At 34.5% G+C, this 23794-nt stretch overlaps 1 protein-coding gene across 9 annotated transcripts in view; it reads right to left on the reverse strand.

Annotated features, from left to right (window-relative positions):
• The window catches only part of LINGO2 (leucine rich repeat and Ig domain containing 2), a 486580-nt gene that overhangs the window by 308921 nt on the left and 153865 nt on the right, over nt 1-23794 (reverse strand). For 7 of the 9 annotated variants that reach the window (XR_008508985.1, XM_036402831.1, XM_036402833.1 and 4 more), the window contains one exon: nt 12628-12708. The gene's annotated coding sequence lies outside the window, so the exon portion shown is untranslated. Of the gene's footprint in view, nt 1-12627; nt 12709-23794 lie in introns of those variants that run through there. The other 2 variants (XM_054517993.1, XM_054517996.1) reach the window with 2 other exon arrangements.

Raw genomic sequence — 23794 nt, forward strand, 5'->3', positions numbered from 1 at the left:
TACTTGGAAGTGCAAGGTCTGAGTTGTTCTTTGTAGTTTGTATCAATGATAGTCTTTATCTGCTATTTTTCACCTATGAAATTTCTCACATTTTTTTATTTAAGCTCACTAGAGCATCAAGTGGATTGATGACCCCAGCTCACATTGTCAACGAGTTTAGTTGAAAGCATTACACACCTTCCAAAATTTAACCAGCTAAGTACTCTTTCTCAGGCTGTATCTAAAGAGTGTGTTTTATTTACATCATTGCTACTAATAATGGATTATCTTATTCATACATCTGCTTCCCCTTAGGAGGCTATAGAGAGATAGGAAAATTGACTTTGTTTAATATGAGCATTTATATTCAGTGTGCAAAATCCTATTAAAGTAATATATACAGCAGGAATGCTAACAAAAGAAGAGCCAGAGAACCAATTTTACATCATTTATATCTAAATATCAATGAGTTTTACTGCCTTGTGGCAAGCTAATAGTTAATTAAATAAAAATATTCCATAAAATGTTCTTTAGGCTGAAGTGTATAATTGATTCTACTCTGCCTGTCTTAACCTCAAGAGACTTACTTACAAATAAGAATTAAAGTCTTTGAACTTGTTCTAGGTGAATTTTTTCTTTCTGAATTTTTTTAATAGTTTTTATGCCTCTTTTCCAAAAAAAGAAGTGTCCACTAGCAGCTGTTATCAACAATGATGAGTGTGTGGATCATTTGTGTTCAGTTATCACATACATAATTTGCCAACAATTGTTGATAATTGTTAACAGTAAGATTCATATAGGGGAGAATTAAAAGAAAAAAAACACCACCAAACTAAAAGATTTGAGTTTACAATTGGTTTTTGCATTTAGAACTTTTTATTAAGAAAGGCTTGTGTGTTTTATATGATCTAAGTCTAATACAGTGTCACTAATCTGTACAAACAAAGCCAGCAAGACATTGCATAAATAAATGCTTTTACGAGAAAATACCCATTCATTGAAAATTCAGGTAGTATCTGTTTTCTCAAATGTCTTGTCTTGTTCAGGAGGAGAGTGCTGAATACTGTAATTATTTTTAAAATTTTATTGATATTTTTAAAAAGATAATTGACCTGAATTAATTCACAATTGCTTCTATTAGAATAAAAATGTCTCATAAAACATTAGTAAGACCTCTATTCAAAAATGGACATAAAACTAATTTGTCCTTTTTTCCTTCTTAAAGGTATTATTCATCCAGTCTTCATTTGAAAGAAATTATGAAAGAGAATAAAGAGGATCAAAAAGAATATATCCTGACTCACATCTCCCGCAATTTACATTAAGAGCAGCACGGAGTATAGAGGTAGAATGAAATTTTTGCTAGAAATTCGCTCTTAATAAACAGAAGCAAAAAACCAGCAATGCTTGTAATGCAGAAATGTTTCCACCATCATTAACAATTCTAGCTGTATACAAAAGCAGATGTGAGTCTTCCTATAATTAGAAGTCTTGCACCAGCTCATTAATAAAGCAGTAACTTGTAGCCCTAAAATCACTGTGTTTGCAAGATGATAGAGTAGCTACCAACAATTACTATTCTTTCCGTACAGGAATACATTTTCCAAGGAAATACTGACCTAAAACAAGCATTGTAGTATGTGACACTGGCAACTTAGGTTAGCTGTGTCTGTGCATGACAAGACACATTACACTACGCACTCTTCAATGGAGCTAATGGCTGCAGTGTTTTCCTCTGTAGAACTTAAGAACTTGACAAGAAAAACAAGACCAATGGAGCAGCTTCACAGGAAAGAACACTATCAATTGGATATTGCCTTAAATCATTGGTAACTTGTATGTTAAGCAGCTGTTACTGTGTGTGTAATAGGAGTTTGCGGGATATGTATTTGTAACTGCAATATTCTTGTCAGAAAATTCTGGCCTCTGCCAAGGATTTTCCTTAATATTTTTCATATTCAGTTTCACAAAATAATGGAAAACAAGCTACTAGCTTAGACCTAAGGAATTTCAGAATTATTTAAGACAAGCCATATAATTTTCTATTTCCTTATTATGCAAATCACATGTAAATTTCTGAATAAATAATGGAGAAAAAAAGCTCTCTCATAAAAGAAGTAAACCTAAAATAAATTCTGACATAATAATAAGTAATTAATAAGAGGATAAAAAGAAGAATCCTAAGAATCACTGACCAGTCAGCCTCATCTCTGTTCCTTATAAGGTGCAGTTTCTCCTGGAAGAAACTCTGATCTCTGTATGTTGAAGCGTATGGGATACTGGGAAGTGACACAACCAGTGTGACTTCACAGACCAAATCATGCCTTACTAATTCATACAGTGGCTTTCTGTGATGGAATGACTGAACAGTGGACAAGGAAACAACTACAGTTGTCATTTACCTATGAGGCCTTTGGTACATTCCTGCCACTAAATGGGACAGGTATGGGATGGGTGAATGGATGGATGGACAGATGGACAGACAGATGGATGGATAGATGGATGGATGGGTGTTTAATTGGGTGAGGAATTGTCTGGACGGCAATACCCAAAAAGTTTTATAGTCATTGTCTCAATGTCCAGCTGGAAACCAGTGATGAGTGATGTCCCTCAAGGGTCTATACTGGCAACTATGCCATAAACATCTTCCTTGATGACATAGTGGGATTGAGTACACTCTCAGGAAGTTTGCAGACTACACAAACTGGATTTGATGGAGCAAAGGGATGCCATTTGGAGGGACCCTGACAGATCGGACAGGGGAAATCTCTTGAAGTTCAACTAGGGCAAGTGCAAAGTCCTGCACCCGGGTCAAGGTAACCAACAGTATCAGTATGGGCTGGGGGATGAAGGGACTGGCAGCAGCCATGCCAAGAATGATTTGGGAGTGGTGATCGATGAAAACGTGGACGTGACCCAGCACTCCCAGCCCAGAGAGCCAAATGTGTCCTGGGATGCATCCAGAGCAGCGTGGGCAGCAGGGGAGGGAGGGGATTCTGCCCCTCTGCTCTGCTCTGGTGAGAGCCCACCTGGAACCCTGCATCGAGCTCTGGGGTCCCAGCAGAGCAGGTCCAGAAGAGGACCATTTAATGATGCTCCATAATCCATGAATGAACAGAGGGCTGAAACATCTTCCTTATGAAGGAAGATTGAGAAGATGGAATTTTTTTGGCCTAGAGAAGAGACCACTCCTGAAGGCCTCATTGCAGACTAAAAGGGAGTCTGTATGAAAGACAGAGTCATTTTTTTAAGATCCTTAGGGACAGGAAAAGAGGCAAGAGTTTTAAATTGAAATATATTTGAGGGTATTTGAGTAGATTTAGTATAACGAAGATATTTTTTACATGAGAGTCGTAAACATTGGCACAGGTTGTCCAGAGAAGTTGTGGAACTGTTCAAACTCAGGTTGGATGAGAATTTGATCTAGTGAAGGATGTGGATCACGCAGATAAGTTGGACTATATGATCTTGGAAATTGGTTACTTACACAAAATAATCTTTGGTTCAGCTTTCTGTTCAGAAGACCTATACCTCCTTAAACTATATAAACAGAGAGCTGGATTAGAGGTTGTTAATACTTTTTTCAGCATTCCAATGTGTAATCCCAGAAAACTTGTTTCATTTAATCTCATTAAAATAGATTTAAAATTTAAAATCCTTTCTGTCTTAACCATTATGGTCTAGTAAATTTCTTATTATTAGAGAGGAAAAAGAAAAAAAATCCTGAAGGTGAAAGCCCATTCTACCATTTTCTTACTAACACCCAGATCTATTTCATGGCCCAATATCACTGAATACTGATAATCACATTACAAACCTGAATATACAGGTAAAGCCAGATCCCTAAAGTTTTCAGACTGAAATTGTATCTGAAAGGTAAGTCTCTTTGCCCTAAGCTACACTTCACTTATTAGCAAGACAGTCTAAAATGATGCCTTGCAAAGTGACAGGAAATGGCTGAAATCTTCATTCCTCTGATCCCCTTAGGGAAACAGCCACCTTGGCTGCCATACAGAGTTACTGGAATTGCACAGAGTGCTGCAAAGAAATCACTTGTGCTTGCATGCACAGACCTGAGATCCTCAGGCCAAAATATCCTTCTACACCTCTGCCCTGGCTCTCACAAGGTGCTCCTGCTTGTTGAGCTGCTCAGTTTTTGAACAGAGCTACTGAGTGCCCTATAAAGCTGGTGAAACAGCTAAATATTTCAGTATTGCCAACCCACTTATTCAGATCTCCCTGCCTGAGAGATTGTACCCTGGTTGTAGAAGCAAAGATCCTGCTCCATTTCACTTTCTTGTTTGGTTCCTCAATCTAGATACAAATATACTTAATAAATTCCAAGAATAACCAGTTTCAGAGATTTTCCCTTCTGTGAAAATATTCCCCTTTCTGTGAAAATATTCCCTTTGGAATTCCCATATTTCTTCCAGGACATTTCTTTGTTTGTCCTTATTTTTCTGAGAGGAAGTGCTTATTTATTCCTATTGACAATGTCTTTAGAAATCAAAATCTCCCACATTCCTGCAAATGTCTTTTTGTCAAGTGAAAGAGATGCAGTCTTCATATGGAAGCCCAGTATATCTGATCAATTTATAGCAACTGCTTCCTTTTTAAGATTAGTAGCCAGAATTTAATGTATACCTAATTTTTGGAGCTATATATAATTATAGCTATATATATAGGAAAATATAGTTATTATATTTTCCTACTATTTTTAAACACATATTAATAACAATAAACACCTGAGAAAGGGAACATAATAATTCTCCCTTTGAAAGGCTCCTATAGGAGATAACACATGTTTTTATCCAGGCTAACTAATACATGTTAATTATTTGAAAAAACCAAACACACAAACAAATAAACAGGAGAAAGCTCATTTCATCTGGCTGTCATAAAAGTTTGCTCACACAAAGGTACAGTAATTGGGAACTTTTGCCTTATTTCTAATAAAAAATTTCAGTGATACAGATGTATTATGTGCTCAGTTTTGGTTTCACCAAATGGTGCCATCAGATACAAATTAAATAATGTCAAAGAAGTTGTAATATATGTCCTCTTTTCAACTATAAATGCAGTTTTCTATGTTTACAGGCTTCAGCAGTTTTATTTTTAGAACTAAATATGCTCAAAACAAAGCATTTTTCTAGAAATTAATTTTTTAAGCTATGATTTATTTAGTTTGGCTTAAACTTGTTGAACAATTCTTTCTGTCTTTCTTTCTGAAAGCTTTAAAAACTTTCATTTGGAGACTTTTAGTGCTTACTTTTATTTTTGTGCTGCCATAAAAGGAATTAATGCGACACCTCCAGGATGGTTTTATGGTGGGACATAAAATAAAACCAAAATCACATAATTAATTCAGCTAACACTATTCACAAAAGAATCAATTCCTATTGTAAAAAAAGAAAATTTCTCCAAAATTGGTGCTTCAAAGTTCTTCACGAATCTCTGCCTTTACTTATGCTCTGTCCATTCACACAACACTTAAGACAATAAGCAAAAAAAACTCCAAAACAAGCCAAAAAACAATGTTTAAGGTCTATCTACATAATTGGTCCTGTCTGCAGGTTTTATTACACTTTCCAGACATAAAAAAGGACATCCTACAATCTATAGTGGTAACATAATTTAAACTACAGATTTGGCAATTGTGTTACAGTATTCCTAAATATTTAAACAAAACAATGCTTTAATGAAGGTTGAAGACCAAAGAACAAACACCTTCTATTAGTACCTGGGAGAAGAAGGGAAGCAAAATCACTGCAAAGAGAAGTTAGTCCTTTGTACCACTTACAGAACTGTGCAGAACTGTATTATGGAGTTCAACAGAGGTTCCCTAGTTAGGGAGTTCAGCAGAGGTTCCCTAGTTAGACAGAAAGGTCAGTGATACCTAACTAAAGACTTACCTCAAAATACTTTCAGATTCTCTTGAATTTTTGAAAGATCTCTTTTGAATGCTTTTGTTTAGTGTTTATTTTTTACTGTAATATGTGTCCTCTTTTCAACTATAAATGCTGTTTTCTATGTTTACATGCCATGAATAAATAAATACATGCCATAAGAGTCTATTGTAGTAAATATTCTTTAAAATGTATTTGTCAGGGACAGAAGAATAGCTGGAAAATATACAAAAAAGGGGTGAGCTTTCTTCCCCCTCCGGATGGTAATTTCAAAACATAATAAGTTCTTTATTACTTTTCATATTTGCAGCAATTATAATTCATGCGAGACTAAAAGGACTAAAGCTCTGTAGGACTCCATATCCTCAGTGGTGTTTCCCATCACCAAGTAGGACACAGTTAGAAGACTCATAAAAGCACTACTCTTGTCTAGTCCTCTGTGTCCTTTAAAGGCTACAAAAAGGTAAAGCTTTTACTTCTCAGAGTCTTGATTTCAACCAAAAATAAATTAATGAGAAGCAATAATGTAATCAGACACATTTTACCAAACTACCCAAGTAATTTTGTGTTGTCTTTTTTTTTTTAAACTTTTTTTTGTGTGCACTTGAGATCTGAGAACCATCTCACAAGAAAGGATAAATTATTCAAAAATATTAAATATATTCAAGTACAATGTGCTTACTTTGAGAGACCTCAGTAAGAGTGTCCTTAAAGGCAAAATTATCTAAGTGCTTTCCAACATGTATTAATTCAAAATTCATTCCTCTGCTAAATACTTATTTCAGAAATCACAAATTTTTCCTTCTCATAGCTTTTGTTCTTATTGAATATGCTGAATGTACCACAATGTTAATTTGAGAGTGGAGATAAAAATCCCAGCATTTTAACTGGAATATATCATTAGAAGATTATGTAAGATAAGTATGATACTTTAATTGAAGGAGAACACTAGGCATTGTAGTAAAGAGAGAACTTATACTAATGGCAGCTTAACTATTTATATAAATTTTCCTCTGAAGTGTTTAGCTTTTTCCTTTATGCAGCAGCCTCCAGATAAATACAGCATTTTGGAAACAAAACTGTCATCTGGTTTAAAGGGAAAAATTCTTCCTCTGATCAGTGAAATGGCACTTATGATTTTCCTTTTCAGTCTTTAGGCAAGACTCACACCTGTCTCTATGAGCAGTTGTTTTTTGGAACTGGTTCTCCCATTTGGCTGTCACTTGTTTGCTTACAGTTACAAACCCAGCCTTCCATGCTAATCTCCAAAGTGACTTGGGCAGGAGCACAAGTGCAAGGCAATGCAATCCCTCCAGTCAGACCCCAAAGGGGCAGGCCCAGCCCCATGGCAGAGTCCTTCAGAGGACTTCAACTTTATTCACAGCTGCTTTGAAATTAAGCTGATACATTCCTTCCTGAAGACAGAAAAAAAAAACAATGCCTCAGAGCTTGAGGTATCCAGTGTTGGTCTCAGCCACTCTCAAAGCAGTCTTGGTTATGTTCAAGGGTTCACATAATCCTGGAGTGACAGCGTTGAAATTCTTGTTATTTATGTAACTGAAGGGAAAGAAATGAGAGACGGAATGTGACAGCCTTCACAGCATTTCACTGACAGACAGACTACTATCTGAAACTGTCTGTGCACTGAGGGAGAAATGAACTTAAGGCAAAAACTGGAATTCAAACAGCAGGGGAACAGCCCAGAACCTGGTCAGTTCATAAAGGAAGTAAAAAAACATTTTCTGACTACCAGAACCTGTGTTTTATTTAAGTGAACTAGAATCTCCAATCCACTGCCATAGTAAATCTTCTACCCTTCAATTACTATTTTACTTAAAGTGAGTGAGCTGGCTTTTTAGTGACCCAGAAAATGTGTCTTTCTCCACAGGATGCAGTTCTGCTAACCATTATCTATCTACCTGCTGCAATGCACAAAATATACATTTTGCTAACAACAGCAGCAGCAACTATTTTTTTTGTTTCTGCACATTGCATATCATCTTTGTAAAATGAATTCCTATAAACACGCTTAGTAGAGCTGAGGAGCTCTATAAGATGGTTAAATGAAGCTAGAATATTATCACATCACATAATTTACACCTTAAAAAGTGTAAGCTCTTCACACCCAAAGTATGGAGTAGCCTTCACAGCTGTACAGTTTAAATAATGTGAAGGAATTTTGCATAGTTAGAATCAGAGTCTTAATGCTAGTGGATCAGGTGCATTAGTCAGAATGGTGTCCACACCAAGTTATTTTTTCCTCTGAGAAATTTACTTCTCTCTTCGGGTTCATCAACCTGCCATCTTTGGCAATTTTGCCAAAATTGACTTTCACTAGAACCCCACTGGGCATTTCTTTTATACTATAACTTAATTCCAAATTTCCTCTATATCTTGTCTTCTGTCTATTGTACCCATTAAAAAATTCCGATCACTTTCACCTTCACTGACATAATTTTAGAATGCTATGCAGCTTTTTCAGCCTGTGCACATAGATGTATTGAAAGTATTTTTTTTCCCCAGGGTTGTCCAAGCATAAAAAATATGATCTCACTACCTTCTGAGGCTTTAATTAATTATTTGTTTTTTTTATTTCCTGCTCTGCATCATGTTATTGCGTTGCACAAATGCATGATTTTTCACAAGGCCACATAGTAATAGGACAAGAGGTAATGTCATATTGTCATTAACCTGAAAGAAGGAAGGTTTAGATTTGATCTTAGGAAGAAATCCTACACTGTGAGGTTAGTAAAAGACTGGAAAACTTTGCTCGAAATTATGAATGCCTCATGCCTGGAATGGTTCAAGGTCAGGTTGGATGGGGTTTTGAGCAGCCTGATCTAGTAAGAGGCATCCCTGCTCATGGGACTGTAACTAGAGGGTCTTTAAAGTCCTTTCCAACCAAAATTATTCAATTCTGATTCAATGCTGATTCTCTGATTGTAGTGTATTTTATGGGTCAAATTGATACTTCAAATTGATACTACAGATTCCTTGAATTTTTTTGATTAAAGTTATAAATGCTACAGTTCTGTTTTTATCAAGAGCAGCCTTGTCTCACGAAGGTCAACTGCCCAATTATGAAGAGCTACTTTCCTTCAAAGGGTGGTTCATGAAAAAGTGGGAAAGTGGGACACTGCAAATAGCATAAAGTAGCTAGACAGATAAATCTGAATGTGATAAATTGTGATATTTTGAGATGCAATGAAGAAACTCCATCACAAAAAAATAAATCCTTCCTAAAAAAGAGAGTGGTTTTCAAACTAAATGGGGCAAAGAAAGCAAAAGAAAAATCAGGCAGTGCATAAGATAAGCACAGTTTTAAAAGTGCTGACCGTACCAGTAACTGCAGTGGATCAATATGTCATTACTACTACGAAGTCTGGTTGTGACAGAATTGAGTCATCTGACTCATCTTAAATTATGATTCTGAAAGAAAACATTACATTCAAATGCCAGTGGATTAAAATAAGTGTTTTAAACCTGAGGGGATTTACTCTCTTTTATTCACACAACAGCACATATGCATTTCTAGTAATTTCAGCACAGCTATTCCAAGTTTTCTTTACAGCTGAAGAATATCAACTTTTGGTCTCAAAAGCAAAGCATTATGATAGCCTTTGCTTCTTTTCAGGCACACAGTTCTTGTAACACTGAGAACTATGAGAAACCTTAACTAATTTTATTACTCAATCCCTGGATAAGTACTTTTAATAACCTAGATTTGTAGGTTGAAGAGCAGGAAAAAAATTACAATCATCCAGAACCTTTTGTGTTCTGCTCTAGGAGTGTTCTAGAGCCACAAATTTTCCTTGATATATAGACACTAATCCACCAAAATTAGAGCATTTACTCAAGAAATGTAGAAATTTAGAGTATTAGAAATATGAGTCAATATAGAAGATTTTTGACCTGATAGTAAATTATTTTTATAAAGTACTGCACTGATACAAAATTTAGCTACATCTGCTAATACTAAAATTATCTGTTGCATTGGTAGGCTGAAATTGAGGGTTGGAAGGAAAAATCAGTTCTTACAGCAGTGTTGGCCTAGGGAAGGAAACTAAGTTAATCTGCCTGCAAAATCACACTTTCAACAACAGCCATAGTTACATAACACCACCTCTCATCTAGTTTTATTTGAAACACCCTGGGCACAAAAAATTTATAATATTTGCACACACAAAAAATTTCAGTTTATCAAATTGTTCTCTTTTCTCTTTTGAAAAGAAATACATATGCATGTATGAAATAACTTTCCCCCCGCCCCTTTCTTTTGTTCTGAAATGGTAAGTCATTAAACCTATTGGTATATAATGCTTTACAGCAGCACTTAGTATAATCTAGATCAGTAAAGACAGAAACATTCTTGAGATGCCTAAAACCTACTCAGGGAGGTTTCTAACATCAAATGGAAAGTATAGAGAAAACTTTCACAGCCTCATTTTATGGAAATTCACAGATGTTATGCACTGTGCATCCCAAATTCACCACAAGAATGTTAGGAAAACAAGTTGAATAGGCAGTAATGAATCTTTTCAGAGGGATGAAAACAAAAGGCAGAATGAAAGACAATTTACTTCCAATAGTTCCTCAAACCTTTTTAAAAATAGAATTTCAAATTACAACTCTGAACCTACCCTTTTGTTTGATTAAAAACATCTCATTACCCCATACAAGCTCATCATCATAAAGATATATTAGTCTATTCTTACTGACAGTGACTTATTGCTAACTCGAAATTGAATATTGGTGTTTTGCTATAGAAATGCTATTACCAAAAATTGCACATAAGTCATTAGAATCAATGGCACCTTCAGATTTAATTACACATACAGTCAAAGGAAGACCAGTTAGTCAGAAGTGGTTATTATGCATAAAAAGTCATAATACTAGTTTGGAAAAAAAAAAAGCTCTTTGCCAAATAGTTTTTAAACCATTATATTATTTTTTGTGATTTCTATCTCACAAAAGCTACAAAATTATCATATGTAATGCAGAAGAACATCTTAAGCCTGCTGTTATGTCACCTACAGATGCTTTGGAAATTCTACTCCTGGTTTTCACTTTCAGTTCTTTTGCCGTAATTCATCCAAATATGTCCCAATTCTGCAAGTGCTTAAGTACATTCTTAAATTTCCATTAAACACAATGAAACATAATCATGGAAATTGAGATTAAACCCATGTAAAATTATAGCTTTAGCTGTCAGACTTCTGACTGCTAGTGTTTTTCCCTCTTCTGCTGGCTTTGCAAACTCAAGATAGAAGAAACCTATGTACGACATGACATCTGGGGAATTGCACCAGAACCACTTTGAAATGCACCCACTTTTTTTTTTTTTTTTTTTTTTTTTTTCACAAATCTGATTGTAAAATGCCTAACTATCTGCATGGAAAATCGTTGTGTCTGGGCTCTTCTTAAAATCTGGACATTTTCTGCTATTTCTAGTATTTAAAAGAGACTGGCCAGACTTTTTTTTTTTTTTTTTATGTCTTCCATCCTCAAAGGAGCCCTGAAAGCAATGAAAGAAATGCTACTACTTTTCTTTTATAATCACCACCCACCATCTCAGAGGAAGTTTAACTCAAGCAAAGGCTAAGTCACTTTTCTTTCCTCTCCCTTCTTAAGAAATTCAATATATTAAAATGCCCAGCCTTGGGGATCAGCTTGTTACCCAAATGCTGAAGAGAAGAATATTCACTCCCTTGTTCCAGGTTCTGGGAAAGCTGCTGATTTTGTTTTTCAAAATGCCCAATTTTCCACCTTGAACATACAAGTGCTCCTAGTGGCACTTCTGTCAAAAGGGGCAGTTCTTTTCCCCAGCACAAATTTGGAGTGGCTCTTGCATAGCTTGCTGTTGAGGACCCCTATAAGAGGACATATTTTGAAAACTTTGCTTCATCATGTCTGAAATAGCAAAAATGGCCATTTCAATGGCAAAAAGACTAGAGAAGAAAGTGCTTTCCTAACGACAATTAAGACAACTTCAAAGATAAAATTCAGGGGTGGGACAAGAAAAGTGTCAAAGTAAACAGTAACAAAACCTGAGGGAGGTATTCAGGTTAATATTTTCTTGGTAACATATTTTTTTCTGGTAGAAACAGCGGCCTTCCACAGTACTTAATTACAATAAAATCATGATAACAAAATAAGCCAGCTTCTCTGAGGTATTCTGAACTATAGAAAACTAGATTTTCCAAATATAGAATATAATTACCTTTCATATATCATTATTAAAAGCTATGTTTAAGAGTAGGAATAAGAATCTCTTACTTTAAAAACTATATAGCAATGAAAATTGCAAACATAGGCCAGGGGTCTCAAGAATTACCTTCAGTCTTCCTTCTAATAAAGTCACGAATAAACACAACATTCCCAATACACACAGAATACAGAAAATACATATTGACATAATGAATGCATTCACATTAGTCTAGTTTTTTTTTTCACTCAGATTGATGGAAATGTAATAGAAATAACCCAGAAATTCAAAAATTACTTAGATCTTGCCATACTTTTCCTTTCTTCCTGAGAGTGAGGTTTATTTGTTAATAAATCCAAAGGAACTAATTGCATTTATTTAAAGTTGCAAGAGTATTCTAGTAGAATTCACTCTAAAAGTGTAAATTAAATGCTAAACAAGGGTATTTCCTTTAAAACCTAGAGGTATTATAAGATCATTTAGACATTTAAAATTTTAATAGCATACAATTACAGTCAATTAGAATGGAACGTTTACCTTGAAAACCAGGTTCCATAGATAAAAGCAGGAAAGACAAAAGAGTTTTCTGCCAAGTTTTCCAGCTCCACGGCTCACTTACTAGGTAAAAAAGAAAAAAGAAAAGAAAATTTATTTAGTCATCAGTTGTACAGAGATTTTTGAAATGGTGATGCTCTCAAAGAAAATGCCTTGAGACATTTTCAAATTATATTTAACTCCTGTCCAAAAAGGAATAGAAAAAATTTTCAGAGCCATAAATGTGTCTGCTAAGGTAAATAGGGTTAGAGGCAATTGAAACTTCCTAATAACACCAAAAAATAGAGTGCATTCATTGGCACTCAAGGGGAGCAGGCTACTGTGCTGCCTAGGGTAGGATAGAGAGACATTTACTTGAGGATCTGAAGGTGAAACTGACAAAGCATTAAACCCAAATAGAGACAAAGGGAAAAAAATCACTTCAAGAGTAGGATTAACTGTTTTTCTCTGCTGGTGATAGAACTTGGCACCTCCACAGATTTCTCCATCCATGTCTTCAACTCTACAGTAAGAAAGGAGGGTTTTAGAATGTCTTGCCACATTGAATTAAAATCTGAACTTTCCATTTATTTTAACAGACCAAGAAACAGCTGTCTTACACAGTGAAGGTTGAGGAGTTAAGAAAACTTCTTAATCACATATGTGTCAGGACCAGAACATCCCTGAAAGAACCACAGATTGATAAGACAGAACTATAATGATACGAAAGACTAACAAAGACTGCACTATTTCAAAATTAATGTGAAAAATGCCATAAACTCTTTTGATCAACATGTCTCACACAAGTTTTCAAAAAAACCCAACCAAAATAACAAAATTATTTCTCTTCTTCCATATACAAATTACTTCTCCAAGACCTTTCCCAATACCTGATAAAGGTTACCCTGCATGTCTACATAAAACATATTGAGATCTATTTGAGATTATTCTGTAAACTGAAAAACATCATATAAAAAAGAAATAAGAATATTATTTAAAATTATTTATATTCTTAGGATATAATACAAATATACAGCAGTTACAGAAAAGGTTAGATATCACAAGTAAAGGCAGACTTCATGATGAAATATGTTTTATCTAACTCTCATTCAACGAGCTTGTTATGTGGTATACGAATATATGAGCTAATTCAATGATTTTATATTATAGTTTGTGGTTCATAATGGGCAAGGTAAATGGACTAATAGCTGAACTGCAGAGAACATCTGTAACATAAGGAATTTATGCAATTTGCAGAAGCAGTCTTTAAAGACAGCAATGAACTCTCAGCACTCCAGGATCTGGTATTGTCTCCACTAAACACAAATATTTCCCTAGAGAAGAAGCTGGGTTGCATATTCACCAAAGCTGTAGTTTTGGCATGATATTTGCATCAATTCTCTAATATTTCTGTAGGACATAATTTCAAGACAAAACAGAAAATTTATTTACACTCATAGCAATATTTTTTCCAGGTTTTCTCTTCCTAGAGAATTGTAACTATTTATTGATTTTGCATTTTTTTCTCTTTGAATTCTTTTCAGATATAACATACAATGTAATGGAATTGGAAGAAGAAGGAAAAAAAACCCCAAAAATTAAATCATAATTAAAAAAACTCACAAAAAAAACAAACAACAAAAACTCCACAAATAAGCCAATTCATCATGACTCTATTTTTTTTTTCATTTTGTTTATGCTGATGCCAAAGGGAAATATTTTAAGTATTATAGTTGTTTCCCTTCACCTTTGGTTGGACACACAACAAACCTGAAACAAGGGTGAGCATGAGATTCTGGAGGCTGAGAGAATTAAACTCTGAACCCTGCATTATATTCTAACTAACCTTCAAAGGATATTTAGATATCAGACCCAAACAGGAAGAAAAAATGCTCAGGAAGTTCCAACTGAGTATGAGGAAGAACTTCTTTCCTTTGTGTGTGATTGACCACTGGAACAGATCGTCCAGAGAGGATGTGGAGTCTCTCACTCGAAATATTCAAAAACTGGCTAGATGAAATTCTGTGCCATGTGCTTTTGGATGACCCCGTTGAACAGGGATGTTGGACCAGATGACCTGCTGGACCAGATGGCCCTTCCACCTTGAACCATTCCAGATTCTATGATTTCTCTCCTCACCAAAATGTAGCAGCAAAATGGAGTATCAACATCAAAAACTTCTCCATTAGAGAAGGTCAAGGGTCAAACTGCTGATAACCCAAATGTTGATAACATCTCCATCTCATTACTTCATTATATCTAAGCGTAAAACCCAAGTGGTAGGAGAGGACTAGAGGGTTGTTGTTATTAAGACCCTAGTGGGAATTCAACAAGGTCAATACAAGAGGCTATCAGAGAAGATAAATTTTTCTGCAGCAAGACACAGCTTCTTCAGAGATAAGTGATTGCCTAAGAGGTGAGACAAAAAGGAGCTAATCAGTTTTCCCAGCCACAGGATAACACTAATATCTCACCTTAAAACAAGCTGCCCCTGGACCCAAGCTGCTCTTTAGGTTGTACAGAGCTGATGCTGGTGAAACACACAAGCTTACTAACCAGCTGTGGAAATGGAAGAGGATAGTCAGTGCCAGTGCGTGTACACATGGGGGAAAAAGGGCAATCGCATTGGAAAAAAAGTATTGTGTGCCCTTCAGATATAAGATCTGGGAGCTCGAGAGAGCTGCTTTATGAGGGCATCAGCTTAGTTGTCAAGAAAAATCTTAAAGGTAAGTATTATTGTGAATGGAAGAGATAAAAAATAGAAAATACTGATAGACAAATAAGGAGGGGCTACTGCAATTTTCTACAAAATCTTTAGTGGTACTAAAAAGCCAGATGGTGTTTTGTAATAAAAATAAAAATCCAAAATAAAGTAAAATATGAATTTCATTCATAGACTGTACATGGAAAATGCAGAATGTTTTGCCCCAAATACTGATTATCCTAGTTTTTTGAAGGAAAAATTATCTGCAAGAGTTCCCCTCCGGTAACTCTGGAATATTTTACCTAACTTTGTCTATTGCAACAACACGTGTGCAGCCTTAATTAAGATGTTGCTTTATGGAAGAGAAAAACTGTCACTAAAATCACAGTTGAAAATTTAACAATATCAAAATCTGCAGTTATCAAAAGTAGAAGTCACTAAACCATGCTACACAGAGACAGCCTGGAAATATTAAAGATTTCATTGGATTTTTTGAGCCACATGCCAAACATGTGAAATATACTAAGACAGTCTTGTTCTAAGATCAGGCAATAAACATGAGCAACAGGAAAATAAGTCATGTGATCTACATTGACCTACATTGAAAAAATTTAATGTCACAGAGCTAAATGTTGAAAGACAACTAAAAAATGACTGCTTAAACTGCAGCAAAATAAACACATCATATTTACAGAAAGATGATCTATACCAGAAGAAAAAGATCCTCCAGAGCTGTATCTTGAAAATATAATGAACTAATTTTATATATAAATGAAAGCATGAAAAAAAAATCTTTATACAATAGAATTTTGTAAGGGTACTGGCCATATTTTTCTTTGGATTAAATCACAGTTCAGGATTTTTTTATAGAAAAATACATACACGGATGAGAGAAATAGCTTGGTTTTTAATCTGTCGTATTTCAAAATATTACCTTATAAAGTATCTTTCAAGCCCTAATGATTGGAAGATTAAAAAAAATTCACATAAGCTTAAGGTAAGAGTAGATTTTTGTTGTTTTTTTTTTTTTCTTTCTTTCCTTTTTTTTGGGTTTTTGGCTTGGTTTGGTTTGGAGTTTGTTTTTTAGTTTTTTTTAATTCAATGCATGTTTTAGATTTTTTACAGTACATACATATTAAGCTTAGAGACAGTTTTCTTCAAAACCTAAATAACTAGCTAATAAAAAAAGTAAACCATGTGGCACAAAGATATCACACTTTCTCTGAAATCAAAATCTCCAAGACTTGGTATTGAAGAAGTTAATTAAAAATATCTGCTGCACACCAAGGTCTTCAGACAAGACCTTCAAGAATCAGCACTAGGTATAGGTAGCAAAACTCTTCAGAACATTGCTGCTTTCAGTACAGTTAGTAAGTTGTGTCAGACCACTGTAACCCATAGGCTCCTGTATATTCTCCTGTCTCTATTCCATGCTCCCCAGCTACAAGGAGTTCCAGAGAGACACAAAGGAAATGTAGCTTTGTGAGGGCAGACATTACACTGAAATATCCACAGCTTCCTATTTGGAGTTAAGGGGCATACTATCCTCTCTGGATATGTAGTTGAACTTCAGCATCCTAAACAAGAAAATACTGGTAATAACAAAATCAGATCTTAAAGCTGACACAACTGGAAGTATTGAGTTTAAATTGCAGAAAAAATAGATCGAATTTAAATGGAAAAATCCTAAGGATGCTTTAAGCACTGAAGTAAAGTGTCTTTGGGAGCTGTGGACCCTCCAATATTTCCATCATTGTGAAACATTGGTAAATATCTATCAGAAATCACACATACACAGCCAGAAGGCATCACTGGGGAAGGGCAGTGGGTAATAGGCTCTTTAGAGCCCATCCAACTCATCTTCAACGATATTTTCAATAGTTTCTTATATTTAAACAATACAAACTGGATATACTTTTTGGTTCATATTTAATCATCTCACCTAAAATATACATCCTTCATCACTTTATTTGAGGAATCAGAAGTGATTAAAAAGTGAACAAAGGCAATATTTTTGGCTTCAAAATCAAGATAAAACTGAAAAAAGTCAAATATTTTCCTTTTTAAATATCCTCAAGATTCATATAATCATAAATTACTACAGTTCCTATTCTAATGATTATGCATGAGATTTTTGAAAAGTAATCAATTTTAGATTTTTGAAGCTAAATTATTATCTCGTTTCCTTTCCACAAAGCCCATATAAATTTATTGATGTTTTTATTCAAAATATGGATGGATTTTGCAATAAAATAATTAACTTCTGTTATTTGCTTCATTTTTCATCATCCTATAACATTCAGTTACAATGAATGCTTACTAAGTCTAATATTTAATTACTATTACAGACAAAAGTTGATAATTTTCCAATGAAAGTCACAATGTTTGGTCATTATTAAAATGTTGCAAACAAAATTCAAACTTATCAAGAAAGGAAAAAACCTTCACTACAGGATAAACTTCACAGCATCAACTGAAAAAATCATAATCATTTGACTCTCTCCTTTCAGTGCTTGTTCTCTTTCCCATCAAGAGCATTCCTCTATAAATACAATAAAAGTGTTAGTTTGATTCCTCTCCCTACCTCTAGAGATTTTCTCAGATTTACAGCCACCTGTCAAAATCAACTTAACATGTATCTTGAAAACCAGAAGGCAGTTTTGTTAATGTCTCGTCAATATATATGTACCATCTTTAGGTTTTTATTTTTATCTGTGCTATTCCAAACATTAAGGTAACTGATATGGATATATGCCTCCTACTCAAATCTCTCTCCAACCCATCCCACTTCCTTGCATAGTGGATGAAACTGTGCTTGGTGTGTTACTCATTGACAAAATTACAGCTATTAAGAATTCCCTAAGGACAGAGAGATATTCTACATATTTCTTGCAATGAAATATCATCATCAGCTCCCTTCCAATAACCTGTAACACCACCACTTGTCAGATATGTTCTCTTACAGTTTTGAATACCTCATGATGGACCATTGTTCTGTAAACTACTCCTATAATTTTGTTTCCTTTTGGAGACATTTAGGAGTAACTAGTTAAAATAGTGGGAATTATTATATCAGTCTCTTAGGAGAAATCATCTCTTTTTACCATGGATAGTGGGAAGACACAGAGTCTTATATGAACCAAAGACTTGATAAAACTACATTACATAACAGCTCAAAACTGGCAGAGTCAAAGACAAAATTTAAACATGTCACATTGAACAGGACAAAGACAACATGAATAACTAAAAGGCTCAGTATAGACACCAACAATTATCATTTTTAACTGTAGGTTTCAGTCATGCAGAGTTTCACAGACTGTTTTATTTTGTTGCATGATAGCTAGTTCAAAGAAATTGCTTTGGTAGAAAAAAAAAGTTTATGAAATTATTTTGTATATACTAAAATGTTGCACAGCCTGTTTTATATTTTTTCCTTTCTAGTCCAGCAAATATGATTTGTCACAAGATAAAATTAGGTAGTAAGCCCTTCATCCAAGAGTGTTTCCCTTTTCAACCAGAGAGTTGTTGAGATAGGAAGACAGGAGAAATTAAAAGAATATATATTAGAAAAACTTTAATTTGTATGAGAATAAGTCCAACAGCACTCTTGTGTTTTCTATGTGACTATAATCTATGTTTTTCATGTACCTCCTACCCCTCTATCTTTCCCGCCTCTATTATTTACAAAAGAAACATTGCTTCCCATTACATAGGGCTTAATTCTTGCAGAACAGTGAGTATTTAGGGTTTTTTTTCCATTAAAAACCAAGGACAATTTACTACAAGAACTTTGGGAGAAGTTCATTAAGAGAAAGAAAAAAAGTTTAATTTCAATGCCACTTAAAGTACACAGTTACAATAACCAACATGAGACAACAAATCCTGGAGTTAAGGCACTGCTTGCTGGCTTTGGTGGGTAAGCATCTTTTATCTTTTGTTTGTTACTCAAAGTTGCCCTGCATCATTTCCACAGCTGACAAAGATAAGAAAAATGCTATTTGCTTTACCCATGGATACACAGAGCAATTTCAGTGCCAGTGACATGGCTTCACTAAGAGCTGCTAAAATATATGGGGATTACCAAAGGGCGAGAACCAATGAAGGAATTGCTTTGCTTACAGCTTCTCTGCCTTACTCTGAAACAAAATCAAATTGCCTCTGAGATTGCCTTTCTCTTCCACACCCAGATTTATTTTATTCAGTCATATACAGAAACAAGTGCCTGAATTAAAAATGTTACATCTATAAATCTTCAGCAGGCATACGTAAGAGTTACTATGTTTTACAGCTGTAATCTACCTGTAATGTAATTGATACCTTTCTGCAATATAAAAGAGAATACGGAACTGTCACAATAACTAAATCAACTTTATATGAATGTTCTTACACTAAGCCAAGGGTTGTTTGACCTTGCACTTGTAGCTTGATGGGTGATTCAAGAGCAGACCTGGCTTATTTCAGAGAACTGTGTTTATAAAATATATGACATTCATCTTCAGACTGGGGAGCTGAGCTCCTGCACTTAAGGTTTGCAGTAGTTTTAGCAGAATTGTAATCTGGAAAAGGGTAGCAACACTTTTATGATTTCCTTACCCTTTGGCAAAACTATTTTCAGGGTAAGAGCTCTAGCAATAAATATTTTGTAATATAGTAAGAACTTGGTGAAAGTATTGAAGCAAATCAAAACACTCTAAACTCCAGATGCTTCATTTCATGAGTTCACCCCAAAGCAAGCAGATTACCATCTGGGCATATAAAAGAGAAAAATAAAATATACACTTAAAGCAGCCTGTGTTTGAGAGTACAGTGTGTGTAGCATGATCTAACATACTATGAATTAGAAATGTGTTTCACCTAAATGGTATTTGAGACACTACTGAAATGCTGAGCTGATATTTCAGATAAAGTGCAATAAGATTTAATTTAGCAGATAATTACTCCAATAAAATAAAATAAATTTAAAAAGAACCAACACCATTGATAACAACTGGACTGGTAATTTATTTTTCCTGATAATTTCAAATATACAGAAAACATATTGAGATTACTTAAAGCATATTATTTCAAAGAAAGGACTGTAACTGCCCAAGCAAATTGAACTAATTTCCCCAAGTGGCTTTCACAAGCATTCTTCTTATCCTCATACAGGTTTAAAGCTCACAGAATAAATACTTATTCTGTGAGAATAAAATCAGGGAGATAAAAATAATAATAAAAGGGAGATCATAAAGTCTTCCTTCATGATTTCTACATATATGCACATCACACTTCTTGACAAACTAAAGGATTTTCATAAGGTTTATATTATGTATTATGAAATTTTCTATACAATAAAGAGCATGTAGAAGAATTTCTACTTTTATTTTTTTTCTACAGAAAGACATTTTATAGCAGCCAATAATCTAAAATGTGAGTAATAATGTAAACTGAAGCCTTATTTTTGTACCATGGACATGCTTATTTTCTGCAAAACAGGGCAAAGTCAGAAGCAAATATTGTCTGAGTGAACTCTGTTTGGGAAACAAGATAGATACTTTTATTCCTGTACTAAAAACTCCCAGCAGTCAGTTTGGATACAGATACTCTCCACTGTCTTGCCAGAAAAAGAATCCACTGGAATCCTGACAAAGGGATGGAAAGGTTTCAGGAGGAGAAACTTAATATGTTTACTGATTTGTTACTGCAGATATACTGACTTTGAGCTAATTCCTCTAGAATCTCTACCACTTACTTGTGTTACAGGTGTAATATTAGATGTATTTTCCATTTTGGAAATGTGGAGATCTTAATCACATCAGATGTCTGAGTTTACAAGAGTTTATATAGTTCCTGCAAATTCCCTGGTGTTTATGGTGTGAGCATCTCCTGCAGAACACTGACACTGGTTCAGAGCAATTTTGGCCGTCTCTGCAGTGCCTACTGTGACTTCCTTTTGTTTATCTCCATTACTTTAGTATAAACCAGCATGAACATGGACCTAATTCTGCTGGACTCAGCCACTAAAATGAAATTCTGGAGTTTCTATTCCATATTAATCTAAGAACCACCCCCCCCCCAATACTGTTTCTAAATACTTACAGAATTTCTATTAGGAGTTATCAACTTGAGAACATTCTTGCCCTTCTTTTCAAGTTCTCAGTAATTATAGTCTTTGTTATAATTGCTCAAAGTTTCTTTGAACTTACAAATGAAATAGATTTAGAACAGGCCTGGAAATGACCATAAGGTTTCAAGCCTAGTGGAACTAGGATCAGTACACCAAATCCACGACTAACTGCCCTGACCTTGTGATGACATTGCCTGGTATAGAGAAAAGTTTACATGTCACAGACCTTGTGATACAGTAGAAATATCCACTATAAATTTTGAACAGATGGTTACAGTATGAAGTTTAAGTAGCTGCAACTCCTTACAGCTAAAATGTCTCTTTCCAAACTTAGGGAAGACAATAAAAATGCTGAGGATGAGCATGACCTGTTGAAAAACGATAGTAAGCAGTAATAGACTTCTCCAAATTTGTCAGGACTTAAGTGGAAATGAAGGTAGCTTACAGCAGAACAGAAAAATTTCTTTTTAAACCACAGATGGCCTCTCTAAATAAATACATAAATAAATAAATACTGTACCAAAAAGTCTATTAGGGAATTTGATGACTCCTTTTTGAAGAGCAACATGGAACTTTTACCAAAAAACCCCTATGTTTACTTTTAGGTCAGGTCATCAATATCAGCTTCCAGTGCTAAATTAATATTAAATCCTTTTTCTTTAAAACTGTACTATGCTCTTATTGCTATATTGATCTTGTTTCCCTTCCATTTCAGAGGCACAACAATTGGCTGTCCTCATTTAGGTACTAAATGCTATTTACCTCCTACAATGAAATATATTTATGTAAAGGCAAGTGTAATCCAAAGAGTAATCTGTTCACTTCTGGAATGCTATCAGATCAGACTGGATTTGCATCTCTTATGAGCCATTATCCCCATGCAGTGAAATAAAAATTAACCTCTAGGTAAGTCAAAGGAAAAGTTAATTTTAACTCAGTGAATTAAAACCTTTTGATTACAATTAAAATGAATAAACATTCAATTTAAATTTTACCACGGAAAGCTCAGAATAATAAGGAATTGACATATTTTAATTTTTTCAAGAAAGGATTATTCTCATTTGACAAAAATTACTCCCTACCTTAAAATTCTCAACCGTGTAATTTGAGAAACATTTATCTTCACAACAGAAATGTACACTTGACATTACAAAACTTCAAAGCCTGGAATTTTAAAGGAATATTTTAGCTGTTGTTATATTTATTAGAAAAATATGTGAAAATCACTACTAAAATTTTCAAATTAAAAAAAATCAAAAAAGTAAGCTTAATAAAATAAAGAACTATTCCTCCTTAAGTGATATGATTTGTACATTAAATTTTTTTTCCACCATTTGCTAATCTGTCTCCAAATCATCTGAATATGTTCTTCCATTTACATGGATCTTTAGTACATTTTTTAGTTTCTGGAATGAAGTCAGCAGCCTAAAATAAGAGTTTCCAACACTGGGTACAGAATAAGGCATCTTAATAAAAAATATAGTAGATGATATCCCCATTTAATGTTGTCTTTTAACTTAGCCATTTGATTTCCCTATAAAAGTGGAGGGACCAGATTATCTTTAAGAACATTCCTGCCTCAGAAAAATAACAACTGGAAGCAGCAATGGGTTTATAAACCAGCTTTTCCTTTTAAGAGCATCTGGATATTGTGGGTGTCTAAGTACTGACTGGGAAGGAGAGAAAGAAACATGGCATAAGGAAGAGTTTCAAGGCTGCAGTCAGGACACAGAAAGTTAGTGATTTCCTTAAAAAATATTAAGCTTATTGGTTTAATTGTTGTAACAAGACATGTAGTTGTATCCCCAGAAGAGATAACCTATGACAGCTATTTCAAGAAATTTTGCAAAGCTGCTTTCTGCACCCTTCGTTTGAGAGTCAATAGGGTTTTTGGATACTTGGAACATTTGGGGAATAGGCTAGTAGTCTCTACATCTTTCATATCTGACTACTTAAGGACAACATTAAGTGTCCATGATCAACTTGAATCACAACAAAAATTTTAAGTAAAGAATTGTTAAATGGCATTCCTTAATGCAAATGTGTTAGGAGGCTTAGTACTTCTCTATAAAACCATTACTTTTCTTTGCTTAGTCTTCTATAAAAAAATGAGTTCAAAGGATTTTTAATAGCACATTTCTGTTTTTGAGACTGAAAACCAGTAAATAACTAATTTATTAAGAATTATTTACTAATATTAATTACACACAAGTTTCTTGTCAGGTGTGGAGTGAAAATGAAGGATGGTACATCTATGTGTATACGCTGTAGTCTTTATACCTGAACAGTGTCAAACCCAGAAAGCATATAACCATCACAGAGTAGAAGCTAAGCCATCTGCTCAGCATTTCCATAAGTAA

The sequence above is a fragment of the Molothrus ater genome, chromosome Z (genome assembly GCF_012460135.2).
Source record: "Molothrus ater isolate BHLD 08-10-18 breed brown headed cowbird chromosome Z, BPBGC_Mater_1.1, whole genome shotgun sequence".
Lineage (NCBI taxonomy): Eukaryota > Metazoa > Chordata > Aves > Passeriformes > Icteridae > Molothrus > Molothrus ater.